The sequence below is a fragment of the Peromyscus eremicus genome, chromosome 13 (genome assembly GCF_949786415.1).
Source record: "Peromyscus eremicus chromosome 13, PerEre_H2_v1, whole genome shotgun sequence".
In the NCBI taxonomy this organism is placed as follows: domain Eukaryota; kingdom Metazoa; phylum Chordata; class Mammalia; order Rodentia; family Cricetidae; genus Peromyscus; species Peromyscus eremicus.
Window position 1 is genome coordinate 24,406,301 of NC_081429.1, and position 25,196 is coordinate 24,431,496.

At 44.5% G+C, this 25,196-nt stretch overlaps 1 protein-coding gene across 6 annotated transcripts in view; it reads left to right on the forward strand.

The window, feature by feature from the left end:
• Positions 1–1,089: 1,089 nt before the first annotated feature.
• The window catches only part of Epb41l3 (erythrocyte membrane protein band 4.1 like 3), a 145,408-nt gene continuing 121,301 nt past the window's right edge, over positions 1,090–25,196 (forward strand). For 4 of the 6 annotated variants that reach the window (XM_059278629.1, XM_059278633.1, XM_059278634.1 and 1 more), the window contains exon 1: positions 3,874–3,965. The gene's annotated coding sequence lies outside the window, so the exon portion shown is untranslated. Of the gene's footprint in view, positions 1,234–3,873; positions 4,016–25,196 lie in introns of those variants that run through there. The other 2 variants (XM_059278630.1, XM_059278631.1) reach the window with 2 other exon arrangements.

Consider the following 25,196-nt stretch of genomic DNA (forward strand, 5'->3'; position numbering starts at 1 on the left):
CTCCTCTCTGCAGCCTGGAATCCACCATCTACTCTATGGTCTGTGCAATGTCACCAGGATTTTTTTTCTTCCCAAGCATGACTTAAGTCAGACTATCCTACTCAAAAATTTAATTCCCAGAGCTGCACATCTCCTACCAAACACAGTCCCCTAAACTCCACAGCAGACCAGTAGCATATTTTCTAACCTTCTCTCCCCAAAGAGGTAACACAGTGCCCTCCTCTCCAGCCAAGACAATCGATGTCACCTCCCTTTCCTCTTAAAGTTGCCCCTATTCTAGATACCCAGGCCAAATCTCCCCACCTCCTCAGGCCTGGGGACAGAGCCAGTTACCCATCTGTGGCAGAGACAGGTATTTTGCATTGTATCTCTCCCATCCATTAGTAAATTCAATAGTTTGTGAATCTCTTTTCCTCCCTTAATGAGTTTTAGCTTCAGGCCAGTGACTAGGTGATTTGAGAGAGGCCTTAAAAGCCTTAAAGAAATATGCCAGTGTGGCTTGAGCCCAGAGAGCATGAGATGACCAGCGAGTGGAGTGATTTCTTTCACCTACAAGTCAGGATGTGCGTCTGCCTCTCTCCATTTCAGCTTCAGCTCTTATAGATGCCAGGAAGGAGGGAGCTGAGGACGGACGCAAAACCTAGTTATCATTCTAATTAACTTAGGTCTTCTCTATGAACTTAAATTTCTGGAGTACCGAACCTGTGTAAGACACTTCCAATTTCAAACGGAGGGGAAAAAAAAAATACTGCAATCCCTAAGCCAATAGAGAACTCACCGGAAGGTCAAAAAGAAAAAAAGAAAAAAAAAAACAAAAACCCTCCCTCCACTCTCGCCGGGGGTGCCTGAAGGGAGAGGAGGGGACCCAGAGGCCCAGCAATAATCCAAGTGTAAATCCAAAGGGCTAGGGCGATCGGCAGCTGTCTTGGTCGCGGTTCCCAGAGCCAGGATCTAGAGGGCTGCTCAACCTAGGTGTCCTAAAGAACTGCGGCGCCCCCCTCCCCCGCGCGCGCGCGGAGGGAAGTCGGGACGAGGTTGGCCCTCGTCGCTCGGTGTCTGGGCGTGGGCCCCGCCGCAGCTCCGCGGAGCCTCCGTGTCTCCTGCAAAGGGGGGCGGGGGAGCCCAGAGCTGCGGCTTCCTCCCGCGCGGAGTCTCCTGCGCACCGCCGAGCAGGACGCCAGTGCCAGCCGGGTCCCCACGCCGCTGCGCTCCCGGCCTCCCCGCCGCCCACAGGTAACTTTTCTGCCCTTGGTGGCCGAGGGGCTCCGAGGGGGGCTCGTTTCCGAGACGCGCGGGGCTCGGGGTCCCGGTGCGCTGCACCCACAGCGCTCGGCCTCCGGCCTGGGGGCCTCCCTCCGAGCCCTGGCCCCCAGGGGCGACCGGGCCCCGCTCCCCTCTCCGGCCATCAGCGCCGATTTCAGGGTCGGGGCGCCATGTTCTGAGCGTGCAGGGCTCGGGGCGACACTGCGGCGCCAGGCCGGGGGCTGTGCGCGGGAGGGGCCGTGCGCCCCGAGGCTGCGGCTTGTCGTTGCGTTCGTGCGGGGTGCGGGCGCGGCGGGGCTCGGAGCATCCCGGGCTCTGCAGCTGGGGCCGGCTGCTTTTACGTAACTTGCCTCCTTTCCCCCGAGTGGGCAGCGTCCCCAGGCCGGCAGCGGGCCAGCCAGGTTGCTCCGGGCCTGGGCACCTGCGGGCCGCGCGCCCCTCCTGGGACGATTCCCTGCGCCGGGTGGCAACGCGCCCCGGCCTGCAAGACCGCTGCACCCGGGCGGGCGCGGCTCACCTGGTGCCCTCGGGGCTGCGAGCCCGAGGAGAGGGGTGGGGGCAGGGAGGCTGGGGGCCGCTAGAGTGGGGTCCTTGCTAGGCTGGTGCGCCTCGGCTCCTGCACCAGAGGGGCTTGCTTTCTCGGGTTCCCCTCTAATCGCACCCTACTTCTTCCCCTCCTCCCCCCTTCTTCCCCCTGCACCCGGCGCCAAGTTCACAGCTTCTGCAATGCGGTGGGTGTGGTTACCTCGCAGATTGTAAGTGTGGTCCTTGCGGTGGGAGCATTCTTGCCCTTTCTCTTTTTAGATTTACTGATCTGAAGTTTTCTGGGTGGGGTGTGTAGGGGGGATTTACCCTTTTATCTTTGCAGACCAGGGTTCAAGTTGAGAAGAGTCCTGCAGAACAAATCGAATGATAAAGGGAACATGTGGTATTAATTAAGCATGGAGGAGGCTGGGCTGTCCTGAGAGGGCCAGGCAGTCCTGCTAATAACGCAACGCTTCCATTACGTGTTTAAGTTGGTGTTTCAGCTTTTTTACATTACTTTTTGTGGTATTGCTTTTGCAGACGTCCTTGGCTGTGGTTTTCGGGGGCCCATTTTGGGGGCGGGTCTGTGGGGCGGTCGGATGTTCTGGGGTTACTCTTGGTAGCATAACTACCCAAGTAAAGGAGTCATCGTATCCAGTGCTAAAAGGAAATTTCTTTTTACATCTTACACTGCATTTTAAAGCCTCCATGAAGAAGTGATGAAACTCCACCTATATCTGGAAGCCATGAATGCAGCACCCGTACAGGAAAGTGGGGCATCAAACTTGAGAGAGCCCCGGGGAAGAAGTGATTTGATGATCTGCGTCTTGACTCAGCAACGCTGGCTTACTGTTGTCTTTTAATGGCATGCGTATGGAGGCATCAACTTCTCAAAACTTTAATTGCAGTAACAAAGTTATTGTGAGAGGAAATAAATTCTGCATTGAGGAGGCATGCCTTTCATTTGTTAATCTCCAAAAACACTGGCGAAATAAGCTGAATGCTGAAGTACTGAATTATTTACATTATGATTTTTCTGATGGTTTAGAAAAGCTTAGGTAATTAGAAGAAGCACAAGCCACTGCATGAACGGGGCTCGCACACAGCAAGTTCTTGCAAAACAGAGCGTGTGTTCTAAGTGGTTTATCAGAAACCAGAAGAGTAGCCACTGTCATTTGTAAACCCCTTTAGGCCAGGGATTGTGGAGCTGAAGGTCAAAGGTCAGTGTCCCAATGACATTTACATTTAATTTTTAAGAATTTTTTTTTTTTTTTTTTTTTAAATGTGTGAGCATGGTTTGGTTTGCTCACACCAAAGGTACCTTTGCCAGTTCTTGTTGGGTGTTTGGACCAAGGCCAACTTTGATTTGTGCAGAAATACAAGATGAGGGTTTTGGGGTTTTTTGTTTGTTTGTTTTTTATTTTTTATTTTTTTTCTGGATCAGGTGTGATTTTATATATGTACATATTGCTGTTTAAAAAGTATCCAATGGCAGAGCACGGCAGGGATGCCCTGAAGTAGAAGAGAGGTGGCCACCTGTGTCCTGGGGGAGACATAGCTGCTATCATTTTCTGTGTTGATGTGAGCATGGAGGGATTAGCGTAGAGGTGTTTTCTTGTAGGATATGCATTCATCTTTCTAAGTTAGTGCTCTAAAAGTTCTACAGTTGATACTTGAGAATCTATGCCTTACCTGCCAGTGAAAATGGACTCCAAGAGTAGCCTGGGAGATGTTTTCTTTGGGCGAGAACTCAACTATAAAGAAGAGAAGTTTCTTAAGTAGAGTACCCCTGGTCCTCTTCAATTCTATTCTCATTTTCCTCTTTGAATGTCAGCTTTATTATGGAAGTTGGATGCCCCACTGAAACCCAGGAAGCAAGTTTGTCTCCAGGTCCTCAACAGTGCAGTCGCTTTCAGAAGGCTCGCTGGTTGCTAATCTGTTGGAAATTCAGCAGACACTCAGGGCCCTGGCAGGGCTCTGCTGCATCTCATTTGTCCTGGCTCTAAAGGATCATGTCCTCAGAAGGAGGGACTGGGGCAGTGAAGTCATTGCTCTGGCAGGGCCTGTGACATCACTATAGCTCAGAGGAAGGAAGGGTGGGGCAGGCAGAACCATCTTGCTGCCTTTTACTTTGCCTGGTGAATGAATGAGACTCTCGCATTGAACCGCGCGACAAGGTACTGTGTGGATGTAGGAAGACGTGTGTCTCGAGGAGCAGAGATTTTGGGTGAAGTAGTCAAAGCCATTGAATATTCCTGTTCCATAAGAAAATGCTGTGTGTTTTTTTAAAGGGTCATTTAACAATTAAAGAACCAGCGAATCAGTATTTTAATTTATTAAGTCAATAGTTCATCCTATTTATATTAATAACATTCTACTTAAATTTTTGGGTAAGATTATTAGGGGTTGTCTTTAAAAGTATATAGTGTCTCTTACTCTCTCTGTAGAGAATGTTGTTATGTATTTTTACATGATGCACTTGCTGTTGGCAGCTGGGGAAAAATTAGAAAAGCTAGATATTTCACAGTCATGGGAGACATTTGTCATGATTTGGGGGTAATTAGTTTCCATGATAACTTTGCTTTATCTGCTAATATTATTTCATAATTTGACATTTTAATCCTTGTAGCATTCTAGTGTGGAGACACGTTTCATCCAAATTAGTATCTGATAAGCGGTAAGAGGACACACAGGTTCGGCGCCTCTAAGTACATTTGTTATTATTTGATTATGAATTTAATGTGATCTCAGCAGGAAGAGGGAAGCGCCTCTTCACATGAGCCGCAGATGTCTTTTGTGTAGGTCTTTGCAAAGATGACTGCCATGTTTTCACCTTGATGTGTTCCTGTAGGAAGTCAGGGTGGTTCTTACGAGGTGGTAAAGCTATTCCAGGACACGCTTCTGAAGCAAAGGAGAAGACAAGACAGGAGAGCAGTGGAGGTAGAGGGGTCTAAATTAGGTGCTGGGACTGCAGATCGCTAGTGAAATGTCTTTGGTGCTGTAGTTTTAGACCTTGCAATGATTGGTTAAATTGCACACTGTAGGACTGGAAGCTTCTATTAGCTCCAAACCCCTAATTCTTTTGTAATTTGCAGTACGGAAGAAAGGCTGACAACTTAATTTTTAGATTGCTGACATTTTGATACATTGTTCTTATAGACTTTCTTACAAACCACACATGTGCATTCACGTAAACATGCTCACACCACACACACACACACACACACACACACACACACACACACACACACACGGAGGTAGCCTTGTGTTAGGCCTAGAAAACAAATGCATTGTTAACGTTTTGCCTGTGTTTATTGCTTTCTCTCCAATCATCCAGGGTTGAGCGCATGGTATAGCTAATGACTTATACTCTTCTTTATCCCTGAACCTAACAGTTGTCACCCCTAAAACCTTTAGTAAGTATTCATGGAACTGAATAAGAAATAAGGCCGTTCTTGACATATTACTTAAAAAGAGATGCTCAAGAAGCACTGCCACTGTGTTCAGAACTCTGAAGCACCAGGTCTTTGGTGCAGCTGTTCTTTTTAATAGAAAGATCCTCTTCGCATCCACCTTGCCCGCCATCTGTAGCTCCAACTGTGGAGGTTCCCACAGGTTTGCTGCATCGGAGAAGAGCATGCTGCAAGGTACTGAGGGAAGAGGAGAATGGTGTCTTTGTGGGGAGGACTGTGGGCATTCTGCTTCCTCTTCCACCAACTCTAGTTGGTGCCTGGGAGAACTGCTGTAGGTGGATGCTCACTCAGAAGAGAGGAAACAGTTGGGAGAGGGGCAAGGCTGAAGTGGGTCACTGCTGGGAGATGGTATCGCTCCTGTCGGTGACACAAAAGGGGAAAACTATATATACATATATGTAACTAATGTGTACATGCAAAACACACACACATTTGTGTATATGTACCATGTGTGTATATATTATGTATATGTGTATATATATATATATATATACACAAGATATAACAGATACATTATTTGTATACATATATGCATGGTTTATATTCTCAAGTAGGGCGGTTTTCTAATTCACGCCCCAAATTTCATCATTTTTCAAGCCAGTTTCCCCACATTTAAAGTCTCAAACGTTGGGTTATGTTTTACAAGTCAGTTGTATGGCAGAGATCTTGCTAACACTCTCATAGATTAGGACTGCCTATTAAAAATTGGCAATTGGGTACCAGCTGCTTTATGAAAATTCTGGAGAATGCATCCCGTGCTCCTGGTGACACACGGGTGGTATATACCATGTTGGAAAATCATAAGCAGTGATGACTGAGCGGACGTCAGATGTGGAATCTTTGTGTGTGTGGTGATTTTGTAAACAGTTAGATGATTCTGTTTTGCTTATATTTTCTTTATACATTCAATACAAAGCCCCAAAGATCTTTAAACTAGTGGGAAATTAAAAATCCTGGCTTTTAAAAATGTGTGAGTCATGGCTTCCTTGACCGGGTGCTATGCAACTTAATGGTATCTCAGGATGGATGAGGGCATGACTTACATAAATATGTTTTGCTACTTTTGTGAACTGTGAGAGTGTTCTCTCATGGTAACCCATACCTGAGACAATTGGCTTAAAAAGAGGAAAATATTTATTTTGATCCCCGGTTTTAGAGGATGCAATTCCTGGCTTTGGGCCATTGGACCTGTGGTGAGGCAGCAGCACATCATAGCAGGAAGACTGATGGAGTAAATTGTTCACCTTATGGCCATAGGAAGTGACCCTAATATCACCTTCAAAAGGACCCTCCCCTCAGCCTAAATCCCTCAAGTTAGGCCCTAGTTCTTCGAGGTTCCAATTATGTCACAGGCTAGGGACCAGTGCTGCAACCATGGGCCTTTGGGGAACATTCCAGATCTGAACCATAGCCCACTTATAAAAATTTTCTTTATTTTTATGTGTATGGGTGTTTTGCCTGCATATGTGTCTGTGTAGCACATGTATGCCTGATGCCCAAGGAGGCCAGCAGTGGGTGTTGGATCCTCTGGAAATGGAGTCATGGACCCCGTGTGTGCTGGGAATCCAACTCTGGTTCTCTGGAAGAGTGGCCAGGGCTTTAAATGCAGAACCATCTTTCCAACCCCAGCCGGTGTGTTTTTAATATCATATAGTATTGAGTGCTTAACATTTGTGGCTTTGTGCATGTGGGCCAGGTGACTGAGCTTCTTGGATGCACCGTCTTGCGGGGAAAATGTGTTGAGTGTGCCCTTCATTCCCTGTTTTTGACTTTTGCATTTGGACCCTGGTAGACAGTTTGATTTTTGACTAAGATTGGGCATTGCGAAGACATTCCAGAGGTCAGGAGCCTGAGATTAGTAACATTTACCCTTCGTACCAGGAAGTAGTAGTGAGAGATGACACCAAGGGTGGAGAGTTTGGCCTGATTGGGAAGATTCTGGATTTGCTACGTGGTGAGGAGCCATTGAAAGTGACTGAGTAGGGAAGAAGACGTCATCGGGTGATACACGTAGGATGAATTGGGAAACTTGGGAGCTGGAAACAGATGGTTTTTCTTACTGATCTAATTAATCCATTTTTTTTTTTCAGAAATTGAGAGTAACAATTTTTCTTCTCAGTGATTGACATTTTGGCAATTAACTCCATAGATAGAGTGGGCATATGTAGTTGGAGATTAAATATTACTTCTGTATCAGTAGAGATGGAAATGAGATAGACAAGAGGATGAGAAAATTCCCCCTTTTGTTTATCCTTCTGATTGAAACATCGTCATTTCATGTATTAAAAATAATGAACACTGACTTTGAAATGTGCTCTTGACAGTACTGAAAACAGAGATCTTGTCCTCTGGAGAGATGTCCTGAACAAGCATCTCCCCAAATCTACGCATCTTCCTGCATCCATTATAGCCTGTCTAGAAACCAGGCAATGCCTGATGTTAGCTTCCCATCTTTTTGTTTTATAACTACACAATATTGGCCAATTCCCTTCCCGTCCTCGTCTCTTTACTCATTTATAGAATGTCCATGGTGCTTACCCTCCAAGATGTGAGGGCTAAATACCACAACACATGCAGACACTGCACATGATGCATGGTGTGTCACAAGTGCTTGAAAAATAGCCGTAATATTATTTTTCATACATGTAGATTCACATAGTTGAATAATAACATATATTTTATGTCAACAGTCTTCTACCTTAAATGTCACGACACAACTATTCTCTTCTTTATGCAGCAGTATTTCTGGAGATTTTTCATGTATACAAATTGTTACGCACATTGTTGTCTTTAATGACAAATAAATATTTTCTTGTGGTCCTGCACAATGCCGGTGAAGGATCATTACCTTAATGATGATGGTTATTTGAAGCCTTGACGTCCAGCCCTGCCTCTCTCTGCTTCTTGCTGTCTACACTTTTCATCATTCGCCGACTTTCCCTGCAACATGGCAGTATGCACAATTAAAGCCTCTCTGGATGTTTATATATACCTCTTTGCTGTGTGTGAACACTGAGTTTTAATAAATGGAAACAACCTGACTTCCACTATACATTTCCCTATTTCTTCCTTCAGTTTTAATGTCTTCTCTTCATAGAGGGCTGATCTCCTGCTTACTCTAACCCTGAGTTCCTAGGAGCTCACTGTCCTGCACCCCTTACCCCTCGACCCTGAACCTCCCTGGCATGCCCAAGGACCAGCAGACCTAAAAGCTTACCCTGGAACTAGACTTCTCAGAGTCAAGTCATTCACATCTGGGGTAGTTTAGGATGTGTGTGTAGAGGGGACCCTGTGTGTAGAAGGGACCCTGTGTGTAGAGGGGGACCCCGTGTGTAGAGGGGACTCTGTGTATAGAGGGGACCGACCTTGTGTGTAGAGGAGACCCTGTGTGTAGAGGGCTCAAGACTTAAGCTTCCTTGTGGGTTTTTGTTGTTGCTGTCTGAGTTCTGAATTCTTCCCTCCTTTGTCCTCAACAATATACTAATAACAGATGTCAGCCCCAGTGCGTAGATCTCATACAAGTCCTGCAGAGAGACAGGCCACTCCATTACTCATCATGGGTACACGGTCTTCAAGATTACACAGGCCCATGTGTTCCTGGTTAAGGAAGTGGTGCTAATAGGCATGGTGGTGTAGGTTTCTGCTAAACCACATGAGAGAGTCTGTAAATTCACAGGCACACTTAAGAGTTGTCTGCCTTGCCGGGCGGTGGTGGCGCACGCCTTTAATCCCAGCACTCGGGAGGCAGAGCCAGGTGGATCTCTGTGAGTTCGAGGCCAGCCTGGGCTACCAAGTGAGTTCCAGGAAAGGCGCAAAGCTACACAGAGAGACCCTGTCTCGAAAAACCAAAAAAAAAAAAAAAAAAAAAAAGAGTTGTCTGCCTTGAGATTGCTTGTACCCACAGTTAGTTACATCACAATGATAGAGCGGTTGGGGACAATTAAATTACAGAGAATTACTCCTCCCACCCCAGTACTTTTGTGTTTTTTTTTTTTTGTTTGTTTGGTTTTTTTTTTTGGTTTTTCGAGACAGGGTTTCTCTGTGTAGCTTTGCGCCTCTCCTGGAACTCACTTGGTAGTCCCGGCTGGCCTCGAACTCACAGAGATCCGCCTGGCTCTGCCTCCCGAGTGCTGGGATTAAAGGCGTGCGCCACCACCGCCCGGCTGCACCCCAGTACTTTTGTTAGTCACCTTCCTGTTACTGTTACAGACTACCTGAATTGACCAGCCTATCGGGAGAGGTTTATTCCAATTCATGACTTCAGATGTCAGTCCAGAGTTGCTTGGATGTATTGCTTTGGGCCTGTGATAAGGCAGTCCATTGTGGCGGGAATGTGTGGTGAAGGCAAGTTGTTCACTTTGTGGAGGCTGGGATATGGAAAAGAGCTCATGCCTTTTAATGTTATGTCCCCTCCCCACAACCTAACTTCCTGTCAGTAGACCCCACTTCCTAAATGCCCCACCCCCTCCCAGTAGTGGTGCAGGCGCTAACCATGACTTTAACATATGGTCCTTTAGAGAACGTTTAACGCCCCAGTCATAACTTTATATTATATTTGGGCTAAATATAGGGCTTAGAAAATGGAATGGACTTACTTGTTTAGCTTAAGACATTTGAAATTCTTGAGACGTAAATAGCAGTAGACCATGGGGAACAGCTGTCTGGTTGAATAAAGCAAATGTAGTGAGTTAGAGAAGACACAAATGGAAACATCTGCTGACCTGAGTGGGCTTGGTTATCTCTAAAGTTTACTGCATCTCAGTAAAAAAGGTTGCCCAGCTCTGAAATGGTGATGGTGCTGCCTGAGGCTGAAGTGAGGTCTGTTGACTAGACATCTGGGTGGGTGGGTGATGAGAGTAGACATTGTCCATGCGCTGCCATTTTTGGTAATATGTATTATTTTCCTACTTTGTGATAGTGGTAAATATTAGGAGTTTTGAACCAAAGATGTCTCTCAAAGAGAATATAGGATTTTGTGATACTCTGTGTGAAATTCCCAGAATCCAAAAGATGATTCTCCAGTAGAACATAGGATTTTGTCTAGTAGACAATTCCAGATGATGATACAGGTTTGCAAAGACACAGTGGATTTCAAATGCAACAGAATTACCTGGGGGAGTTAATGAAAAAGGGAATTCTAGGGGCCATTTGTTGATTCTCCTTTGGTGTGACTCTATGGAGTTGGGTCTAGGCAGCCATTATCCAAGAGTCTTCAGTGGCCTCTGACAGAACTGGATCTGGAACACATTTGAGTGATATCATCTTATAAACCCTTGACTCAATGACTCTACAACTTACCGGCCGCTATTAAGTAAACATTTACTTCAGGAAGACAGTACACTATCAATTAATAGCACTGATATTTAAGAGAGTATGATATTGAGCAAAGAGCCCTGGCCTTTGACTGAGAATGTCTGGGTTTCATTATGGATGGTCTACTGGTCTACCACTTGTAACTCTTACTGCCCTGGGAGATTGTGTAAAATTTAAGTTTAACGAAGTAGAATAAAGGTTTGATTTTGTTATCTATTAAGTAGAAATGATAACAATTTTGTAGCCAAATGTTCAGAGGGATTAAATAAAAATTGAAAGGAAAGTATATGCTTGTCTTAGGGATTCTTTGCTGCAGTGAAACACCATGACTGTAAAGCAAGTTAGGGAGGAAAGGGTTTTTGTTTTTGTTTTTTTTTGCTTATACTTCCACATTGTTGTTTATAACCACAGGAAATCAGGACAGGAACTCAAGCAGAGCAGGAACTTGGAGGCAAGAGCTGATGTAGAGGCCATGGATGGGTGCTGTTTACTGGCTTGCTCCCCATGACTTGCCCAGCCTGCTTTCTTATAGAACCCAGGACCACCAGCCCAGGGGTGGCCCCACCCACCATGGGCTGGGCCCTCCCCCATGGATCACTTATTAAGAAAATACCTTACAGCTGGATTGCATGGAGCAATTTTCCCAGTTGAGAATCCTTCCTCTCTGATGACTCTTGCTGGTGTCAAGTTGACATAAGACCAGCCAGTACAATGCTCTTAATATGTCTGCAGTTGAGGTTAGTTTTGTATGATTGATAAAGTAGCGAAATGACCCTGAAGATGGGGTGCCTGTCTGAGTAGATAGGATCACTTGATCAAAATCGTGGCTGGGGTATAACTCAGTGATAAAGCATTAGCCCTGAGTGTTTGAGGCCCTACGCTGGGGACCTCATGCTGAGCTATTTGAGTCTGGAGGATAGTCTCAGGTCTTACAAAGCTGTTGTATATATAGAACTCAATGGGGTCAGAATTTTTCTTTGCAGGTGCTGTAGTTGGTACAATGAGTGCCAGCAGTGAAGTGGGCAGGCTATGCCCTTTTATCCATATCCGGAAAAGACACATACTAATATGAGTCGCACACTGGGACCCTTAAAGTCACCATATACACTTTGAGTTGCACTCATTGGTCCTTAGAATCCAAAGTAGGATCTACAGGAGAACATCAGTCTTTGGAGCTGCAGTTGTAACCTGGCCACCGGAACTTAACTTTTTCTGAGAGTCTGGCCCTGGCTTGCTGCTGGACTGCCACACCCATGAGCTGCAGCCCACTGTCAGGCAGTGGCCTCTTCCTTTTTTTCCTTTTCTCCAGGCCTCATCATATTTCCACAATGGAAACTGCCTCTATGCATGCCTTAACATTAAGGACAAGATACTTGAAAGGACCTGTAGTCAAGAAAATATATACATACAGTAGTAAATTAAACTGCATAATCCCTTTTCCATTCAATTTTAAGTAAAATATTCTGTGGAAAAAAATTATAGTTGTATTGGCTTACCATCAGCCCTGTTATTTCTGCAGGCTCCCATTTAGGAGTTGGATTTCAATTTGGTGTTTTTCTTGCCTGGGGCTTTTCCTGGCTAGAATTGTAAAACGTCTTATTTGGTCACATTAATGTAGTCATGCCCCTGTATTGCTGGTCTCATCAGAGACAGCCCCCTAGGCTTCTTATCTGAGTGGATTTTTTTTTTTTTTTTACTGTCCCCCAAGAAGAATCAGGACCAGAATTATCTTGTCTCCAGATGACTAGTTCAGGTCATCCTAAAGAACCTACCTAAAGAAACGGCAACATAAAATAAATTAACCCATCTTGGATTTGGCTTCCCCAAAGCTCAGCACTGTCTCTTCTCAGCAATTAGCTGTGTACCATACATTTTCAGAGTATGACTTATCCCAGCAGGATGACCATTTGGTCACAAAACATAAAAGAAGATTCACCAGGGGCTGAGGAAATAGCACAACTGTTAAAGCACCTGCCACCTCAAGCAACGAGGACCTGAGTTCAGATCCCTGTCACCCACATAAAAAGCTGGACATGGTGGCGTATGTCTATAACTCAGTTGCTGGGGGCAGGTGGGGCAGTCTGACCACTTGGTGAGCTCCAAATTCAGTGAGAGAGACCGTCTAAAAGAGTAAGATGGAAATTGAAAAAGACACCAGAGGTTGACCTCGGGTCTTCCTAAGCATACACACACATATACATGGACACCTGCACACATGTGCGCACACACACACACATTAGCAGGTGCATATATCATACATAGAGAAAAAATTAAATATTCACCCAAGTATGCTAAAACGTGCATTCACACAGGAAAAAAAAAAACTGCAATGTATGTAGGACCACTATGAGCTTTTGCAAAATTTTGTTTTTGTTTGTGTTTGTTTGGTCATTCAAGTATCAATCCAAAGTGGCCATTTGAACAATTTTATGTTGTCATTGCATAAATTGTCATTGCATAATAATAATAGTAATTATTATGCAATGACAACATAAAAGCCTATGTGTAAATGCTTTGTCCCCAGTAAATACTGTCAGTGGTGGCAATGCGCTACTCTTCAGGGAAGAACTAGGGGTGATGAAAATTGAGTGACTGGATTCTAAGTTTGTTCAGAAGGGTAATTTTAATGCTTTAGTGCCATGTTAAGTATAGCAGGTGAGGGGTGGGATGACCCAAGCTTGCATCCGTCAAAAGAGTTACTAGGGTAGGATAGAGCGGGTGAGGGGAGGTCAAGACTTCTGGGAGTTCGTGGGGATTGTGTGAAGTGATGCCTAGGAGCCTTGTCAGTCTGAAAACCCGAAAGGTCCAGCTAAGGATGGGAACTCAAAATCATTGAAATAGGATGGAAACCACGATCATGGAAAACGAGCTCAGCGGAAGACAGGGTAGAGAGGGAAGAACCTGTTATGGAGGGATCGCAGAAGAGGTACAGCGAAGGAAGGCATGGGGAAACCTGGTTACAGGTGGAGTAGGCTCAGCTTCCAAGATTCCGGGGATTCAGATGGTACCATGAGCGCATCGTTCTCCGGTCCAACATGCTGATGGTGAGAAGCGAGAAGGGAAGCACCACTGGCCAGGGCACGTCCAGCCCTCTGTCTTCTGTTCACCCTCAAGCCCCTTAGTCTTGGGTGCGTGCCAAGTTGTTGAGTGATAGGGATTCAGGAAGGGAAAACATCAGGGCACACAGCAGGGACACCTGGAAACTCCAGGAAACCCAAAGAGAAGATTAGAAATGTACTCATATTAGAAAGAAGATGCCGTTTTAATTCACTGGGTTGTCTTGCTTTTTTAAGGAGTTTGCTGAGAAGCAAAGTGACGTTGCTGAAAGGCCATACCTCCTGTGTGGACGAGGGGTTACATTTACCATCTGAAGGGCAGCTCAGCCAAGAGTGTTGCCCTTAACACTGGCTGTATTTTCTTTCCAGAAGCCCTTTCCTGTAGCTAGAGTTTTCCTGCCTGGCCCACAGTCAGGGCAAATCTCTCTCACCTGCCAGTCCCACAGCCGCTCAGACCCGACCAAGTAAACACAGAGACTTATATTGGTTACAAACTGTATGGCCATGGCAGGCTTCTTGCTAACTGTTCTTACAGCTTAAATTAATCCATTTCCATTAATCTATACCTTGCCACGTGGCTCATGGCTTACCGGCATCTTCACATGCTGTTTGTCATCGTGGCGGCTGCCAGTGTCTCTCTGACTCAGCCTTCCACTTCCCAGCTTTATTCTCCTCCTTGTCCCGCCTATACTTCCTGCCTGGCCACTGGCCAATCAGTGATTTATTTATTGACCAATCAGCAACACACTTGACATACAGACCAACCCACAGCACTTTCCTACTCTGTGTGCAGTTACAGAGACCTAGAGAAGCCAAGATGCCTTTTAATCCCCTTCATTTTCTCCCTTTCTCTTCATAACAAAAACTATCCTAACAGTGGCAGACTATTCTTGATCATAGCCGATCAGGAGGATTGATTGCCTTGCCCATGTCTTAGAGGTAAGCGTCCGTCAAGGATGATGAAATGGGTTGTGAATTCTCTTTGAAAAGCAGTATGAATACTTCTAATACACCAGGAGACTGGATGAGAATTTAATGACTGCCGCTGTACTTAACACCCAGCTTAAGTGAACATTCCCCAATTGCTTCCATCTCTGACATTCTCCTCCATGCATATCCATATATCCCCCCCACCTTCCCAGGAAGTTGTCTTCTGATTGTGTTTGTCACAACCCATAGATTTCCTTTTCACTACTGGATCACTGGGTTGTCTGTTATTTTTAGTGCCTTAAAATCCTTAGTATGTGTGTTTCCCACAGGAGGTTTTTTTGTTTGACAGTATAATCAGGATTTGCATAGGTTGCTGCTGTCTGAAGGACTCCTATATTTTGCATTAGTAAACTGTGTTAACCAAGGCCCTGTGATGTGCATCTGCCTCAGGAGGACTGGACTTGCTGGTCCTTAGCCTGGGACCTCCTTTCCCAGTGTATTCACAAAACCTGCTCTCCCATCTCTAATAGCCCTGTGCTTCATTTCTCCTTCTTGCTGTTCACCCAACCCAGCCTACCCCCTCTTCATCTTGCTCTTCATCCTGCTAATGCATATTTCACTTTTTTTGTGTGTCCAGAATTATGGGTTTGTTTACTTCCACAGGTACACTCTCTCTTGCTCTCTCACTCTCTTGCTCTTTAAAAAAAATCATAACAACTTTATTTTAATACAATTTGGCATATGTTTTTTTTGGGGGGGTTGGTGATAACATAAGAGAGAGAGAATCATGTAGGGCCTCACTTATCCTAAGCACCACTGAATGCTGCATCTCCAGATCTCAATAAATACTTAAAGAAAGGAGTTCATAAGGTGAAATAATCTGATAAACTTATGAAGGAAAATTCTTGACCAATCCTGGATGTTTTCATTTGAAAGATAATGACCTTGTTGAAAACAATTTGGCTTTAAATTGTAAATATGACCTCGAAGTGTGAATTTTGCTTATCTGTGATGTTCCCAGAAGCTTGTTAGGGATATGAGCGCAGGACTTTGCCCCACAGAGCAGTTGAGAGTGGTCATGCGTTATCACTTTCCATTAATCAAGACTTGGGACTCTCAGTGCTTGTTAGAGAAATCCCACCTCCCCGAGAACGAGCATTCCTGTGCTAGTACTTTCTCTGCCGTACTGTCTGGCCTGCCCATTTCATATCCTTCCAGTTTCATCACAATCCCAGATAAAATGATTTTCCTTACCAATGAATATTCTATCATCTTATAATTTGGAAAATAAACTGTGTGCCTCTGTTTCACTTCTGCATTCAGTGGTGGGAAAATCAAAATGCCGTCAGTTCTCACTACTGAGTTTTAGAGTTAAGCGTTTTATAGATAACAAGAGTTTGATTGGATGTGAGTTCTAATTAAGGAAAAGTGAGTACATTTTCATTTGGACCTCTGTAGAGCATAGTTCTTAAGTATAAAGACACATTTGTGTTTTCTTCCTGGCCAAGGAATTTTAAATTTAGTTTTGAAGAACTTCTCACCTAAAAGAAAACTTGTACTACTACCTCATTTTCATTTTCTGACAACTTCAATTTTTTTTCCTTAAGCCTCTCATCATGTTTAGACTCAGGAGAGTACATACGTTGAATTTCTCTGTAGATTCTGGTGCTCAATGCATGTTGTTGAAATTGAATACTCTGGCTCATTCTCAGGCTTGGTTCCATTGTAAGTTGTTCCTGAATGAGGGTCTAGGGTTAATGCAGTGGTTGGTTTCTGTATAGCTGGCTTGTAAGGGGAAGTGGAGTAGTGGAGACTGCTAGCAGCCTGAATATTCTCTACTAACTGGAGGTATGGGAGACCCAGACTCTACTCAGTCTTTCCTGTGAACTCTGCCAGTGTTGAGCCACACAAGATGGGCTGAAGGGGAACCACAGGTGCTCACACTCTTCGGCTCCATCTGAAACTGGCCGCACTGAATTTAGGATGTCTCAGAATTACAGCTGGACTAGAAGTTACGTTACTGTACTTGGAAGTAGGTAGTAGGGATTTGGTCTTAAGCCTGGGCCAGTAAGTTTGATAACAGAAGCTCCTGGGGTCTCCAGTGAGTACATAATCATTTAATGGTGTAGCTAGAGTTTTCCTTCCTAGCCCATGGTCAGGGCAAATCTCTCTCACCTGCCAGTCCCTCAGCCGCTCAGACCCAACCAAGTAAACACAGAGACTTATATTGGTTATAAACTGTATGGCCATGGCAAGCTTCTTGCCAACTGTTCTTACAGCTTAAATTAATCCATTTCTATAAATCTATACCTTGCCACGTGGCTCATGGCTCACCGGCATCTTCACATGTTGCTTGTCCTGGTGGCAGCTGGCAGTGTCTCTCTGACTCAGCCTTCCACTTCCCAGCTTTATTCTCCTCCTTGTCCCGCCTATACTTCCTGCCTAGCCAACGGCCAATCAGTGTTTTATTGACCAATCAGCAACACATTTGCCATACAGACCATCCCACAGCATAATGGCCTTTTGCAAAATTGAACTTCCTGGTAGAACTGTCCTTTTTGAGAGGAAGGTAAGATGGAAAGTGTTGAGTAGACGTGTGGTATCATCACCGTCCTTGTGAGTGTTCAATGCATCACAGGCATCCTTCTGGATGGAGCTGCCATAGTAGGGCCTCTGCAGTCATCGTGATGGAGGTGTTTGAGTAGCTAAGGGACTTCGACGGAGACATTCTCTAGCAACCGAAGATGCAGGAGGCCTGCTCCACCTGAAATCATTCTCTTCCAATTTCTGAACTCTAAAAAGATATTTGAAATCTACATAGGTTTTATGCTGTTATATATGACAGATAATAGATAGTAGTCATATATATGTTTATGTGTATAATAAATATGTGCAGTATAATCAGGGTGGAGCCTTGTGCTATACATTAAGTTCCAAATGTTGAGGTGAGGTTGATCATGTAGTGGCTCAGAGTCAAAGGAAGATCTGAGAAAATGGAAGAATAAAGAGATGGACACTTGCAAAGCCTTTATTCAGAGCCTGTGTGGATACATTTGGTTCCAGCACCCATTTCTAATGCCACTGATGTCACAGAATGTTGCATCACCAGTCCGAGAAGCCTACAAGTGAGAACTGGAAATGTCAGGACACTAGTCTGTCCTTGGGAAAGATCTTAATGGGGGCTGGGAAGATGACCCAGCTGGCAAAAGGTCTTGCTGCCCTTCTGGTCCTGAGTTTGATCCCTGGGGTAGAAAAAGAACCAGTTCCTACAAGTCCTCCTTTGATCTCCACGGGAGAGCTGTCTCATGCACTCACTACCCCAACCCACAAGAAATAAGTAGAAATTTGTTTTTCCATCCGAGTTGCTCAGTTGCTATGTGTCTATTTGCTAAAGCCTAGTACGTTGCAGATACTAGCTGGGTCCTTGCTTTATTCCTCTTTCACTATTTAAATAATTTGATTGTGGTAGTTGTAGCAAAAGTGAAAGCATATCTATTGTTTTGCATCTGCTTCTTTGATTTTTTTTTTGTTTCATTGTTTAAGATTCTCCCAGCCCAACTATGGTGGTATTTAAAAGCAATTCTACTCATTCTCCCTCCCCCATTTTGGCTAAAAAAAAAAAAAAAAAAAACCCAAAACAAAAACCTAATGACTGGGTTCCTACTCTGATATTTTACAGTATAGCATCTGCTGACTGCACCTGGGCACGTTAGACTCTGTCTGAGGGAGGAAAAACAGAAGCCTCTAGGTGGGGAAATGACAAATGTTTACTTCCATCTGGATCACGATTTACAGACTAATTGTATTATTCAACTAAAGTGTGTTTGGCATTTCAAAGAGAGATGATTTTGTTGGACAAAGATAATACTTTTGCTTGTAAATAACCCCCCGGAGGCTCGCTGATGACAGTGTTTGGTTGCATTCTTGCTATAGATTTTAAAAGGCAGATATTATTCTAATTAAGATTATTTTTGAAGTTTTATTTTTATGAATGTGTAGTATGTTTGTGTATCTCTGTGTGTGTATGTGTGTGTGTGTGCGTGTATGCACTACCCCATGAAAATGAGAAGGGGCCTCAGAGTCCTTGGAAACCAGAGTGGCAGACAGTTGTGAACTTCGGGCTGTGGTTGTAGGGAGCCAAATGCAGCTCCTCCTCGAAGAGCAACATGTCCTCTTATATGCTAAGACATCCCTTGTGCGCACCCCCCCCCCGCCCCATTTAAGGTTCTTATGTTCATGTTGAGACTAGTTACTAGCACTCTGATATTCTATGAATGTTTTAATCTGCTGGTATTTTGAGTGCCAGATGAGATGGTCACTTACATTTTTTAGCCATATTTACTCTGTGTGTGTGTGTGTGTGTGTGTGTGTGTGTGTGTGTTTCATATTTTCACATGTGTGTGTAACAGCCAGAGGACAACACAGAGAAGTTGGTTTTTTTCTACTATAGGTTCCCTGGGACTGAAATCAGGTCTGCTGGCTTAGTTAGAGGCAGGGGCATTTGCCTGTTGAACCTCTCTCTGGTACCCTGGGATAATTTTATATTATTCACCAATTCCCCCAAATGTTTCTTGAACACCCATTATGCGCCAGAATTTTTTGTGCACAGCAGTAAGCCAAAAGCAAGCATGTCTGCTTCTCTTGAGTTTACCTTCTAGTGAGATCTGGACAGCTCCGAGCCCACAGGATTCTGTTAACTGTTGGAAACTGAGCTTGGAGGAGTGCAATGAGTTGCCCAAGAACATGTGTAGAGCAAATGCAGATTTAGAATTTGAATTTGAGATGATCAAACTTCAAGACAATTTTTGGCATTGATTATTTTTTCTTCTTGATTAAAAATGTATTTCTTTGGGGTCATCTCTTGGTGTGGCTGACAAATTTTGTGATCATTCTAAATTTCAGACATTTCCACTTTTGATAATTGCCCTTTCCTCAGTCATATTCACTGTCGTTATGATAGGTACTTACTTATTAAATGACTAGATATCAGTAACACACATATTTCTGACAGGCTCCTTCTGTTTGGTATTAAACCAGGTGGTATTTTGAGATTAATTGGGTGAGCTAGATGTTAGCTAAATATAGACTCAACCAAGAGCCTTCCAATGGGCACCAATAGACACTCATCACACACCCAAGAAATCTGACAGGAAATCCTAGGCAGTGTGCTGTTTTTATGTTCTAAGGTGAGTGCCTTGATGAGGCATTTGTAATGTTAGTCAATAATGTAGATAAAAATGCTTAAAAGAAAATCATTGCCTGATGCATTCTATATCAGCCGTTTATTGAACGTATTTAGGCTTGAATAACAAAATGGAGTTCCCATTTATGAATGGGTCTCTGCTAAATGCAGCATTTGGGGGTTGTTTTATTTAGTTCTGATCACAGCCGAAGGTTTCTGGTAATATTGGTAATTGCTCATGACATTTTAATTTTAAGATTGAGTGACATGCAGGTTGTGGAGTACATATCTTTGTGTTTTGTTTTGGTTTTCTTGCCTCCCTTTTCTGAGTTCCTATTTTGGCAAATATTTTCTCTCAAAATATACTGTATATATTTAGTCTTTTATTATCATTAAAGCTGAGAGGCCCTTGGGAGGTTATCTTACCGAGGGCTTCCAATGATGAGTTGTATGACGGAAATTCAGGGAGCATAGCCTGCTGGAGGCTAACAGCCTTGCTGGACTGGGATCTCTCCCTGCAGCACATTTGTTTGGGTGATTTTATAGTTCAGTCAGTGAGCGGGGGTTGGATTGCTCAGAGTTTTAATTTTTCAGTGGTTTTTCTTTTCTCTATTATGTCAATTATCTGTATGCTGTGACAGGGGCTCTAATGGTTCTCTCTATCCTGAGATGTAGGTGCACAGCTCAAGGATGGTAGGATTTGGAAGGAGGAAGATGCTGTTAATTAGGTGCTATTTTATTTCTGTTACCAAATGATAGATATTTGTCTCTGTTACTTCATTCATGTGACAAAAAAACCATGACCAAGGCAACTTTTTAAAAAATATTATTTATTTTTATTTAGTGTGCATTGGTGTTTTGCCATGGGTGTCAGGTTCCCTGAAACCGGAGTTAACAGTTTTGAACAGTTGTGAACTGCCATGTGGGTCCTGGGAATTGAACCCAGGTCCTCTGGAAGAACAGTCAGTGCTCTTAACCACTCAGTCATCTCTCCAGCTCAACCAAGGCAACTTTTAAAGACAGTTTTTTATTTGCCATATGATTTCAGAGGGCTAGAGTCCATGATTAGCAGAGTGAAGGAATAGCTGAGAGATCACATCTTGACCCACAACATGAAGCAAAGAAAGAATGAGCATTGGGCAAAGTGTCCCTGCATAGGCCCCGGGTTCCAAACAGCCAGCTCATGCACTAAGGACAGATCCCGGTCCCACTGCCTGGGTGCCTCCCAAACAGTTCAAGCTAATCAACTATCTCAATTATCCAGAGAGGGGACTGGACCTGCCTAGACTGAATCTACCAGGTTGAGCTGAATCCTCAGGGGAGTCCTTGCCCTGGAGGAGATGGGAATGGAGGGTGGGCTGGGGGAAGGGCGGGGGGGGGGGGAGGAGGGAAGACAGGGGAATCCATCGCTGATATGTAAAATTAAATCAAATTATAAAATTAAAAAAAAATAAATAAATAATAAAAAAAAAAAGAATGAACATTAGGTCTTTTGAAATCTCAAAGCCCACACCAGGAACACACCTCCTCCAACAAGACCACACCTCCTAATCCTTCCCAAACAGTTCCACCAGCTGGGCACCAAGTATTCAAACCTATAGAGCCTATGAGGGCATTTTCATGCAAATCACCACAAAGTCAGTAAGAGTGTTATCTTTTTCCAAAGTATTGATTTGTATAACAGTTAGTGAAATATTGGCTGGAAGCTTTGCTGTTTGATTATTAACATGCTTAACAACAAAAATCATATTGAAAATAAATTTTTGTACTATGGCATTTTCTAGAGAGAGCAGTATAGTTTACCAGGAAGCATTTAATCACCCGGGCCTCATTCTTGGCTCTTTTCTCTATAAAATAAGACAGGCAGTATGATTGCTCTTGCAGATTAATACTCAGACACATGTCCAACTCACTGAACTCAGAAGTAATCCAGCGACCTAGTTTACTTGGCCTTGATTATGTTCCCCTTGAGTGGAGGTGCATTTCTTTCAGGGCTGACTCCTAATGTGACATCACTTTGAAAGTGGAAGTTGTAGGTTAATTCGCATTGTTGTTAGTGTCCTGGGCCCAGCAACGGAGTTGGGAAGTTGAGCACTGTATATCATGGGCAAGCTCTGGATTTCACATCAGAAAGCAAAACTGTTCCAGGACTGAGAATCATTTGCCCCTGTGAACCACACGGACTCCTTAGGTTCGTCTTGTGCTCACCAGCATTAGTGTAGTACTTACGATGCCAGTCCGAATTTGTGTGATTGCCTTGGAAGTAGAACAGTACTAGTCCGTGAAAGAAGGGCAAGTGGAGGAAAATGCATCTGTGATTACTCAGCTGCAGCTACTTCAGATGCAGGGAGGGGCTGGGAGAGATGGAGATTGCCTGGAAAGTAGGACAAGCCCCTGTCCTCCCTGGCTGCACGTGGCCCTGCAGAGCCTGCAGGTGGGGGAGCACCTAGGCGTGTGGGGTACAGATTATGCCTTTGCCTCCTGAAAAAAGAGTGTGGAACGCTTCCAGGGAACCAACTTCTGTTCTACAAACACAGTTGGCGCTTGCTTGGTGGATGTCTGCTGCTGCTTGTGGTAGCAGATAACCAAGTGACTCTTCCTTAAGGAGTTTTGTAAGAGAAAAATAGGAAGCCGTGTGGCCCTGCCAGGCAGTAGCTTCAAAGTGGGCCAGCTTGAATAGCACTGACTCGGGGACAGGTGGGTCCTGACAGATGTCCCCGAGCCTGACAGTCAGACCTGAGTGTTTCAATTCTCCCTGCATTTGGGCTTTTTTGCCAGGTTCCCCTGAAGAGGGCCAAACACATTGCCAGAAAACAAGGGCAGTTTTGTTTTTTGATTTTTGTGGGTTTTCCCCCACTAGAAATGTGATCCATGCTTTTACCAACAACAACTGTTGGGGGGTTGCTGTTGTTTCATGCATTGTTTTCCTCTCTTCAAAGCGTAACACGAGTCATTGTCCCTGTAATTTTTCTCCCTTATCAAACCTATAATTTAACATAATAATCCACTGTGGGATGTCACTTTACACAATCTAAGATCCATCTTGGCCCAGCAAACAGATTGCTTGCGTGTGGCCCGACAGACATGTTTACCCACTTTTAAATGAGTTTCTGCTTATTCTTACTAAATTTTAAGATATGTACAATCAGAAGAGGAATCTGATGTTTTGCGTTTTAGTATTCCTTCTTTGCAAATGTCTTATTCAGGTGAAAGGTTGTGCGATATAATGTTCCTGAGCAGTGAGCGGAGTGGGGAACCTCAGATGCCCAGAAGGAGAAGCACAGATACATCTTGGGGGTGGAGGGGCAGCTCGTCTTGTGATAACTGTGAGGAGGCCATTTCAGCCAATTGATAGAGAAATTGATCTGAAATGGCATTTAATATGTGTTCTTTATCTGCTTGTTTAACAAATACAGACTGAAAAGGCCCTTGTTTGCAATATTTGGGACCAGAGGGGATTTGCATCATAGATGTCTTCCAGACCTCGGAATGTTAATATGTAATGAGATACCTTGGCAATGAGGCTACTTAAATGTGAGATTCAATTCGCTTATGCTTTGCATGTATCTGATGCACAGATCCTGAAGGTAATTTGCATGATGTACTTAACGTGTTGGATGTGGGCCATCATGTGAGACGTGCAGTACAGTTTTTTCCACTTGAAGCATGTGTCAGGGCTCACGAAGTTTTAGATTTTGGAATATTTGGACTTGGGATGTTTATAATATGGATGTTCATCCTATCCTTCCTGTGTTCTGGGCACTATTTTAGTAACTGAATAGCCAAAGGACAAAGGTGATTTTAAAAAAGAAGAAGAAGAAGCAATCCTCATCGTCTTGTTGTTATACTATAGAGGTGGAACACAGAAAATAAATAGAAACTAAATGCAGTACCACCACGTGAGGTCTGGTAAGTGTGGAGTGGGTGAAGCAGAGGAAAGGACCAGGAACCATTGTTGGGATTCTGGATAGAGCAGTTAGGGAATACCATGGGGGACCCCAGGAGTGAGCCCATGCATGTCTGGAGTATTCCAGGTGACGCTCTGAGAAAAGGTGCCATAGTTAAACACACACACACACACACACACACACACACACACACACACACACACACATACATATGGGAGGGCCATGTTTGCCAACGGAAGGCCATGGCCTCCCTGAGAATCATGGGAAGGTGTTTGAAGCTCTAACCACTGGGATCTACTCACCCAACCTTATGTTTTCAGAAACCTCTAGTAAGCCAGTAGGGTGCTGTGTGGAGAAAGGGGGTAAAGAAGAGGTACCTAGAGAAGATGGGAGCCCATCGCAGGGCTGGGGCCCATCAATGAGGCACAAGGGAAGCCAGAAGCCCAGCACCCAGGTTCTCAAGGAAGGAGCTGATCAGTGGGGAAGGAAGGGATAGCCAACAGAAGAGCATGGCAAGGAGCTGTGTGTGTTGGGTCCTCCCACTCTTCCTCCTCCTCCTGCTCCTCCTCCTCCCACTCTTCCTCCTCCTCCTGCTCCTCCTCCTCCCACTCTTCCTTCTCCTCCTCCTCCCACTCTTCCTCCTCCTCCTGCTCCTCCTCCTCCCACTCTTCCTCTTTCCTCCTCCTACTCTTCCTCCTCCTCCTGCTCCTCCTCCTCCTCCCACTCTTCCTCCTCCTTCTGACCCACTTCCTCTGATCCTTTCTCTTCCTGCTCCTCTCTGCTCTTCCTCCTCCTCTTCCCACTCCTCCTCTTCCTGCTCCTCTGACTTCTCTTCCTCTCTCTTCTCCTTCTCTTTGTTGTCTGCTTCAAAATGAGTATGTGTTGTATACACATGTGTGCTTAACATTTCTAGGAATACCCTCAAAACTTGACAGTGTGTCTTCTATGATATGAAACTGAGACTCCAGTAGGACAAGAAGGGGCAATTCTGTCTAAATATCATGGCCAGTCTTAAGTGCATATGTAGGGCATTTACAGAAAAGCCCTTGGTTGACAGTGACCTTCCTGCCTGCCTTTTTATTTCCTTGTAGCTGCTTCACGTTTTTCTGACTGTGGGGGCCTACCTCTGACTTTAATCAAGCTTGCACAACTTCAGTTGGGATAGTTTCTTGCCCATATTGAGTGCCTCGGATGTTCCAGGAATTGTTTGAAACATGTGGTGACAGAAATGGGCGGAATAGCCAAAATGGCATCGCTCTGCCTTTAGTACAGCATCAAGCTGTCCTCTCCCACAGCTGACACCCACAGAGTTTCAGGAGTTTCAGACATTCACACAGGTCTGCAAGATTCTGATAAACACTGTTCACATTTGTTCTGGCTTAGGACTTCAATGGGAAGCCTTTGAAGATTAACTTGTAAAATGATTGTCAAGGGCCCCAAACTCCACTTCCCACCAGCATCGTATAATAGTCCTTACACATCTGAGACTTCACTTTCTGAAATTTGTTACCCACAGACAACAGTGATCCCAGAATGTTAAATTTCC